The following is an 8,997-nucleotide window of genomic DNA, read 5'->3' on the forward strand; positions in this document are numbered from 1 at the left end:
CCCCCCCCCCCCCCGTTCTCCTCAAAATCGCCAAGGTCAGCACAATCCAGGCAGGGCTGAGAAGCTGTTGTGGCCCAAGAAATGTAAACACGTCAGGCGGGACAGAAGGATGTCAGTGCAAACAGGGAATCAAAATAAACTACAGGCTTCCGTTACTCAGTTATGACTGTAAAGTTCACGTGTCAAGTCGACCTGCCACGAGGCGCCCAGATCACGCACTCTCCTGGTGGGCCCCGGGGGTTTCTGGGCTCGCGGGCGCTGCAGCCCGTGGCTAAGTAAAGCAGACCCCCATCCAGCGAGCGTGCACATAACCAGTCCACTGAAGCCCCGATGGAGGAGGCACGGACCCTCCCTTCGCCTCTGCCTCACTTTCCAGACGGCTCGTGTCCTGTTCTGCTCTGGGACAGGGCGCTGCCCGCGGACAGACTGCCACCGCTGACCGCACTGCTCGACCCGCTGGTCTAAGTAAGTCGCCCGCTACGTGCACGCACACACACACACCTGTTCTGCAGGTGCGCTCCGCCCCTCCCCCCCCCCAGCAGCCGGGACTGGCACAGGGTCAGGACACGGTGTGCTCCCAGGTGTGGCCGCCTGACGCTCCACACTGACATGAGACACTGACGTCCGTGGAAACGCGTGACGAGGGCTCATCGCATTGCCTTCAGACTGTGCGGCAAACCTACCATATTCTTCTTTTTTTTTTTAAGTAGGCTTCATGCCCACGCAGAGCCCAGAGCGGGGCTCAGTCTCACGACCCTGAGATCAAGAGTCACGTTCAACTAACTGAACCACTCAGGCGTCCCTAAAATCCTCTAAGGTTAAGTTTACAAGAGAGAAGTTCCGAAAAAGTAACACACGGTTTGTTTGCATCCAAGCGTGGACCCGAGGGCGAAACGGAACCCCAGGTGGCGGTGACATGAGTGCTGGGATTACGTAAGACACTGAATTCCTTAATATTTTTTCTTGTCACTTTCTGTTATATAATAAAAAGCTATAAAGTAAAAAAAAAAAGGAGTGTCCTGGCAACAGGGTCTGGTGGCCAGATGAGCAGAAAACCAGGACACGTCTGGGAGTGACAGGGAGGCCATCGATCATTACGCCCGGTGGACAGGCACCAACCAGATTGGTGCAGGGCACAGGGTCACCACACAGGGGCAGGGTCGCAGCTGTGCCCTCCCCAAATCCCTACACGCACCTTGGTGTCCCTTCTCAACCACAGCGACCCTGTGAGCCCACAGTGGGAAGCACCCGGCACGGCGGGTGGGTGGGCCACCCCGGGTTTCCAGCTGCCAAAGAGCCACAGGGCGCCCTGCCCGGGTGTGACCCACTCACACATGTGAGGACGGGGGGGGGGCCTCCTCTTTGTGGCTTCCTTCCCATTTCCTTGTGCCCCGCTCTCCTGGTCATGTGCTAACTTTGCAAATCATCCTTGCTGCCCAAGGACCTAAAATACAATTTCAGAGATCTCTTGATTCCTCTTGATTCTGGAAGAAAAGAGAAAACACAAGAACTGGGGACGAAACAAAGAGTCAGCACCCAGGACAGCGGCAGGGGTCCCCTGGACGCAGGGTCCCCAGGCTGCCTGGGCTCTCTTCTTCACACGCAGGCAGCGCTCACTCCCGCTCCGTCTTCCTATTTGTTTCGAAGACGGAACAGCGCTTCCCCTGAGGCCTGAGTTTCTACGCAGAGAACTGAGTTCAGCAAGTCTCCCAGGGATTCCCAGGGCTCGGAAACCGCCACGGCGGTGCCGGGGGGTGCTGGGTCCTCCTGTCGCACCGGCTCCGGCCTGGCCCCGGGCCCAGGTGGCCGTGAGGGCACGCACTCCACCCAGGGGAGGCGGGCCTCCTCTCAAGGTGGCTGCGGTCGGACACACAGAGGGCTTCAGAGGGCTCCCAGCTCGTCCCTGCGCCCCTCCTGGCCACCCCCACGTGCATCTCTCCTGAACCTGAGCCGGACCTGCTCCAGCCAGAAATGCAGCGGAGGTGATACGGTGCCTGTCCACACCCACCGCGTGTCTCAGCCTCTGTGAGCTGGACTTGATCTGCCTGGGCACTCTCGGGAGGAAGTCCCGCTCTCCCACTGCAGGGACCCGGGGACACGGAGAAGCCCCGAGACCACAGAAGACAAGAGGTGGCTTAAAATACACCCACACAGGCCCTGATGTCCACTCGACTCCCTCCCCTTGAGTGTGGGCTGGACGTGGTGACCCGCTTCCGGCAAACGGCCTAAGGCGCAAGTGACAGCATGTGACTTCGGAGAGTGCGGCTTCCTCCTCTCTCCTGGCTCGCAGAGGGGCTGGCCGCCTGGGCGTGAGGCCACGCAAGCAGCCCCACGGAGAGGCCCACGCGCGAGGGGCTGGCGAGGGAGCAGGCCCCGCCCACCGAAGCTGCAGACGGACCTCCAGAGCTCACAGATCCGGGGAGCCCGGAAGAGCCACCCCGACCCCCCAGCGCACAGAAATGGAGGTGACATTATGTTCCAAGGCTTAAGTCTTGAGGTGATTTTCTAAGTAAGAGCAGAAGTAGATAACACACAGCAGGCAACAGCGTGGACGGAGACCCCCAGGAGGGGACCAGTCGGCTCCAGGCCTCAGCCACTGCAGCTGAGAACAAGGCACCGAGTACGTGAGCAAGGGAGCCACCGCGGGTGTCCTGGGGGGTGCGTCCCCACGGGACCCTGGCCGTCATGAGACAGAATAGAAACAGGTGTTGTTAAGTCACTAAGCGTTGGCGTAGCTCCTCACCAGAAACCAGGAACTGACAATGGGCCCCACGAGCAAAGAGCGTCCAGTTTAAGAAACAGGGTTCGGGGACCCGGCCCCGCCCCAGGGCTCTGGGTCCCATGTGGCCAGCAGGGCCCGGGGTGGGGGGAGGCAGGGGTGAGGGTCCCGGGGAGGGGAGGCAAACAGCACAGCAGGCCCCTCCTCACCCCCACGCTGTCCCCGGCAAGAAAGAGCAAAAGTCACACTTGAAAAGGCCTGAATGTCTGCGCCAGGCCAGACTCGCTCACAAAGAAATCTCAAAGTCGTCTATTTCTTGCTTCTGCGCCCAGCCCTGCCTCGCGCACGCGAAGACCGAGGAGTCATGGTGTGAATTCTGAGAGCAGAGGCCTTTCTAAAGTCAACTTCTAAAATCGCTGTGAGAAATCGAATGTACTCAGCTCCTATTTTTAATAAATCGGGGGCGATACCGACTCCTCCCACACCAGCTCGGAGGATCTCGGAGCCTGGGGAACAGCCAGGATCTCGCAGGACCGCCGTGGGCCCCTCCGCCGGCTCCCGGGTCACTGGCAGGAAGTGGTGGGGGGGAGAGTGGAGGGCCCGCCCGCAGCTGAGCGGAGCCGGGGGGGGCCAGCCCCCAGCGGTCAGCTGCCTTGGTTTCTAAAATAATAGATTTTAGGTCAACGACAAAAACATTTTTTGATGAAGCAGGCATCCCAGATTTTAAAAATAACAATAATTTTATTAATTACAGCTTCTCCCAAATTGCCTCAAAATCTGATCACGAAAATCACTCAGCGTTTGGTTCCGGCCGGTGTTTGGGAAAAGTAGCCCAGCCCGTCCTGTGGGGGCCCGGCCGGGTCTCGCCCCAGAGCAGCCCGGGGCACAGAGGCGTGTCCGTCCCACCTCGCGGAGAGGGAGCGTGGGGACGCCTGGGCACGGACAGGCTGGGACGCCCCGAGGCCGTGTTTCCATCTGCGGTCCTACACGGGTCGCAGAGTGGGGCAGGTGTGAGGAAGGTCGACGTGGACAGGAAGGAAAGTGACACCAGCCAGAGGGCCAGGCCTTCGGAGGTCAATGCCTCATTCGACTGAGCTTCCTACGGACGGGGAACCCGGCACAGGCCCTTCAAATAAGAACCAACCAGCCCAAAAGAGGGCCAGAGGGGCTGCCCGGGCCCCCCAGGAGGGCAGATAGCCCCCCTCGGCCCCAGCGAGGCCCGTGGGCGTGGGGTTGGGCCTGTCATGCTCCCAGGGCACGTGCCCACGGTGCCCTCCAAGCAGCGGCGCTGGGAACAAGGACACGCACGGGAAAGTGGGGAGCACCGAGGAGCCTCGGCAACCCCCGCCCCCCCCCCCCAGGGCACACTCACCCAGCACGCCCGGGGAGGGGTCTGAGGAAAGAGGCCAAGCCCCCGCTCACGGTCAAGGAAGACAGCGGAGACGTGCCGTGGTCGCTTGGTCACGTGTGCACCAGGCTGTGCCTGAGACGGACCGTGAAGAAATGAAAACACACTGAAGGAGACAGGGACCACCTCACAACCAGCGGCTTCACGTGAGAGTCGGCTTGTCTCCAGCGCCCCAGGGCTCTGCCCCCAACATCTGCACCTGCTGAGCCCTCCCTTGGAAGGTGTATCCGGGGACGGACAGCAATGGCATCGCCTGCGAGCCGGCTGGAAACGCAGACTCCTGGCCCCGCCCCCCCAGACCCGCTGAATCGGAACCTGCCTCTTCACAAGGTGCCCAGGGGGTTGGGGGCCCCGCTCAGAAGGAGTGCCCCTCCACGGGCTTGCTGCCCTCAGACCATCATCCTCAGGGACAAGCCGTGAACAGAAATTACCCCCTTGCGTTCTTACATTACTTCTCAACTGGAAAGCTGGGTGGTTAAATTTTTAAAAGAAAATCGGCTTATTTATAGCACTTTAAAACACACCGCCAGATGGACGGGCACGCAGAGCTGACGTGACAGTGGTCCCAAGTCCGGTCTGCGACCAGCCTTGTCAGCCGTGCGGGGAGAAACATGTCAAACTCCATGGCTCCCCAGAGGCCCTCGAGGACCCCAGGGCTGCCCCCCAGGACCCCGGGATGGATGTGCAGGGAGCTTTCCTAAGGGGGCCACATCCCCTCCTGCCTGAACCAAACACCCACCCACACCAAGGGCCTCTGCAGGTTTCCACCAGCCGGCAATGGGCCCCGGGGTCTGTACCCACAGGGCTTCTGGTCAACGAAGCCCCTGCCTGGGGGCAGGGGCTGTTAGCCGCCATTAGCCCAAGTCTGGGCCCCACGGGAGCCACCGCCCGCCCCTCCCCACCCCTTCTTCCCAGTCAGCAGGGAAGGAAAAAGGCACTTCCCAAAACTCAAGTCCATGCCCCTACAAATAGACTCATAATAAACAGGGGCCAGACTGACCCACGAAAGGACGGCCCCGTGAGACTATGGGGCCACCGCAGGTGTGCCCCCCGCCGCTGCGCTCCTCGGCCCTGCAAGCCCCAGGCAGCACGGAGGAAAAGTGGGGCGTGCACACCGTAAAGTAGTGGCAGCCCTTCTTTGCTGCTGACGTGACTGTCCGCCCAGAAAGCCTGGGCACAGCAATCGAAACTTCTGGAACCAGCAAGGGGCTCAGCAGAGTGCCCATTTCCAGGGTAAATAGTTTGAAAAGTAATGTTTTGGGGCACCTGACTTCAGCTCACGATCTCACGGTTCATGAGTTTGAGCCCTGCGTCGGGCTCTGTGCTGACAGCTCAGAGCCTGGAGCTGCTTCAGATTCTGTGTCTCCCTCTCTCTCCGCCCCTCCCCTGCTTGTGCTCTGTCTCTCTCTTGCCCAAAAAAATAAACATTAAGAAAATTTTGTTAAATAATAAAATAATTTTCCTTCCCTCCAGCACTAAGCAGTGAGAAGTATAATGAGTGACAAGATCCTGTTCACAGTTCAACAGAACCCCGAAGGGAACACACGGTAACGGGCGTTTATACCGAGCAGGGCCCTAAATGTGCCCCCGGGGGAAGGCCTCTTGATGCTGTCAGATGCTGCTCCAGACGGACTGGAAGCTTCCATACAAAGCACTGGAAGGCAATGCAGGTGCAGATTTACAAACTGGAGCGGACGATAGGAACACGACACCAAGGCCAGGACCTGCCAGAAAGGAAGCTATTGATGAGTCTGACCACACAAAAATTAAACACATCCGTACACAGAAACCCCTAGCAACGCTGTAAGAGACATGGCAAATGTGCACGGGGGGCTATTCAGGGGTCAGGCTTTGTGCACGCAACGGAGAAAAGAATCAGAGCAGCTACGGTCCCAGTGGGAAGCACGGGCTCAGGCAGGTGCCAGAGATTTACCAGAGACAAATGCCCCAGAGATAAAGAGCCAAGAGACTACGAATCCCTTCAGCAGGGAAACTCACAGCATTAATACAGCTTCTTTACCTTTTCGACTGTCAAAAATGTAAAAACATCACTAAGAGCTAAAAGCTAGTGAGGATTCGGGGAAAGAGGGCTTTCCAGCCCGGCGAGAACAAGCCGTCGCTGGCCCTCCCTCCCCGGCTGCTCCGTGGAAGTCTCTGCCCTCCTGGTCTCTCTCCTGGGCCCCTCCTGCCACTCCGTCTATTTATTCACACTCCCTTGTCCACTGCCTCCCCACGTCCCCCTCTGCCTGGTTACCCCGCACGCAGCAGCCACCCCCATCTGGTCGCCGCCGCGGAAGACGTGCCCCGGACAGCAGCTCGACCCCAGGGCGCCGTTCGAGGCCAGCGGCGACATGTACCAAGACACCTGGCCTGGACACTCCTTTGGCGTGGCATTCCGGTACGTGAAGCTGAACACACAGAGGTGCTCGTGCTGAGCTGTTTGCGACATTTACAGACACAGAGACGCCCCACTGTCCTAGGACAGGAAATTCAGGAAACGTAGAGAATGTATCTACACGGAGGAAAGCCGAGAGGCAGTGACTCTGGGACCCGACTACCCATCGAATCCACCCGCAGGACCTAAGGAGCTCGGTCCCGCGCCCGCACCACCCAACCCTACAAACCCATCCTGAATCTCCGGGGGGCGGGGCCCGGCCATCCTGGTGTTTCAGGGCCCCGAGGTCTAGTTCACAGCCGGTTTCTGTGCTGTAGGTCTATCAGATACTTGCAAGGTATCGCTAAGTAGGAAAGCCACGACACAACCACATGTGGAACACGGTCCCATTTCCGTATCAAAGGGGGAAGGGCGTTTCTGCACGGCTGCACACGGAGACCGTCCCGGGGGCCAGGCCGCAGGGGGCGTGCCCGGCACCTGGGGGCCCGCGCTTTCCGCGCCAAACATACACGTGCCTTCGCGCTCCTGTTGAGGACGATTTCAGGAAAAACAGGAGAGCATACACGTTTATTCATCTTAATGCTTTTATAATTACAAACCACCAAAGTGTGTAATTATAAAAGTTTTTTTTAATCTGAAAAGGGGACTTGAGTAGGTGCGGGTCTCCTGTCCCGGCGTGCTGTCCACCCACCCGACACACCGGGCGAGGCATGCCACGGCCTTCAAGGCTCCCTTATTCCCAGTTTTCTGGGCAGAAGCAAACCTTGGCAGTGACTCGTTACTCCCCGTTAGTAGCTAACGCTGGGTTTGGGTGCTGGCGGAAAGCCGGGTGCCCCCGGTTATGCATCTGCTCGGCAGGAAGGAGCTGGAGCCCCACCCCCACCCTTGGCCCCCCTGCTCAGCAACATGGGGGCGCCAGGACCATGAGAGATGAGGGGGCCCGCAGGGCAGCCGCAGCTCCGGGGCAGAGGGCGGAAGAGAGGCAGGTCCCCTAGCAGGGCTCGGCTCCTGCAATCCACGGCCTCCAGAGGTCGGGCCGGGGTGCAGGGAGAGGGGCCCTGGTCCGGTGTGACAGGCGCGCAGAGTTAGAACACGCGGCCGGCACCCTCCAGGTGAGCACAGGGCTCTCGGCTCCGCGGGACTGAAGGGGAGGAGGACGCTTACGACCTTCTAGATCACAGGCACTCTTTTCAGTTGGGATTTACCTGGCGTTCTGTTAAACTGTCCTCTTTTACTCTTTTATCCCTTTTCTCTGCGCACCAAACTGATACATTAATTGGGCGTTTTAGTCCAAAAAATTCATCAGAAGGTCTTCCGTTGCCATGGTAACCGTGCAGTCACAGTAAATGCACGTCTCCAGCACAACACAGCCTCCTCTGCCAGCCGGCTCCGCGGCGGGGCTGGGAAAGCCGTGGCACCGCTGTCTGGGGGGCCGGGGGACAGCTGGGGTTCAGGGGCCACGGCTTGCCTCCTCACCCTCCTTCCTCCTTTCCAAGCCTCCCTCCCTCCGTCTAAATAACCCCGCGGCCCTCACGCCAACAGCTGTACAACATTCTCTCCGCAAATGTGTGCTGTGACTATTGAGCCGTATGTGCCCCAATGACACGCCAACGTAGAACCGAGTGGCTGGCTGCCCAGACCCGGGCCTCGCCTCTCAACCTCTCCAAAGCCCAGATAAGGCCCGGTGGTGTGTTCACTTTAGGGATGTGGCCACCACGGCACGTGAGGAGCAAGTAACTGATGGTCACGTGTCCTAAAGAGCAAGCACCTGGAGCGGGAGTTGGCGCCCACCTCCCACACGCCCCCGGCCGTGGGTCCGCGGCCGCCCCGCTCCAGGCAGATAGGAGGGGCGGAGGCTGCGCTCAAGACTTCTCAAGTCAGACTGTGCGCCTCATAAACAGACTCTGTGCTCTTTTCGCCTTTTTAACGATCCTTGAAGTCTGATACATAACACACTGTAAGCAAACAGAAAAATCCCACCTTAAAAAGCTGAAGGCACAGCCCCTTGGCTCCACCAATGTCTCTCCTGTCACATCCTCGGCCTCGGAGGGCACGGCGCTAAGGCCGGAGTGGCCGGCTCTTGGCTGGCAGGCGGACCTCTGGTACCTTTCCCACACATCCTCTCGACTCACAGCCAGAGAGCCTACATGTAGACCTGCTCCCCCCGGGTCCCCAGTTCACTCCGGGCTGCTCTCTACTTTGAATATTTAGGTTAAAAGCAAAAATGTATAACATACGGAACATTCACAGCAGTGAGCTCTGCTGCTCCAAAGTTCAGAACACGTGTACCCGACGGGGCAGGACCGAGGGCACCTGTGCTAGGCCCCTGGTGACCGTGGCCTGGTTCGGTGGGCCGCCCCCCCCCCCCCCCCCCCCCCCCCCCCCCCCCCCCCCCCCCCCCCCCCCCCCCCCCCCCGCGCCCCCCCCCCACCCCCCCCCCCCCCCCCCCCCCCCCCCCCCCCCCCCCCCCCCCCC

The sequence above is a fragment of the Suricata suricatta genome, chromosome 2 (genome assembly GCF_006229205.1).
Source record: "Suricata suricatta isolate VVHF042 chromosome 2, meerkat_22Aug2017_6uvM2_HiC, whole genome shotgun sequence".
NCBI lineage: Eukaryota > Metazoa > Chordata > Mammalia > Carnivora > Herpestidae > Suricata > Suricata suricatta.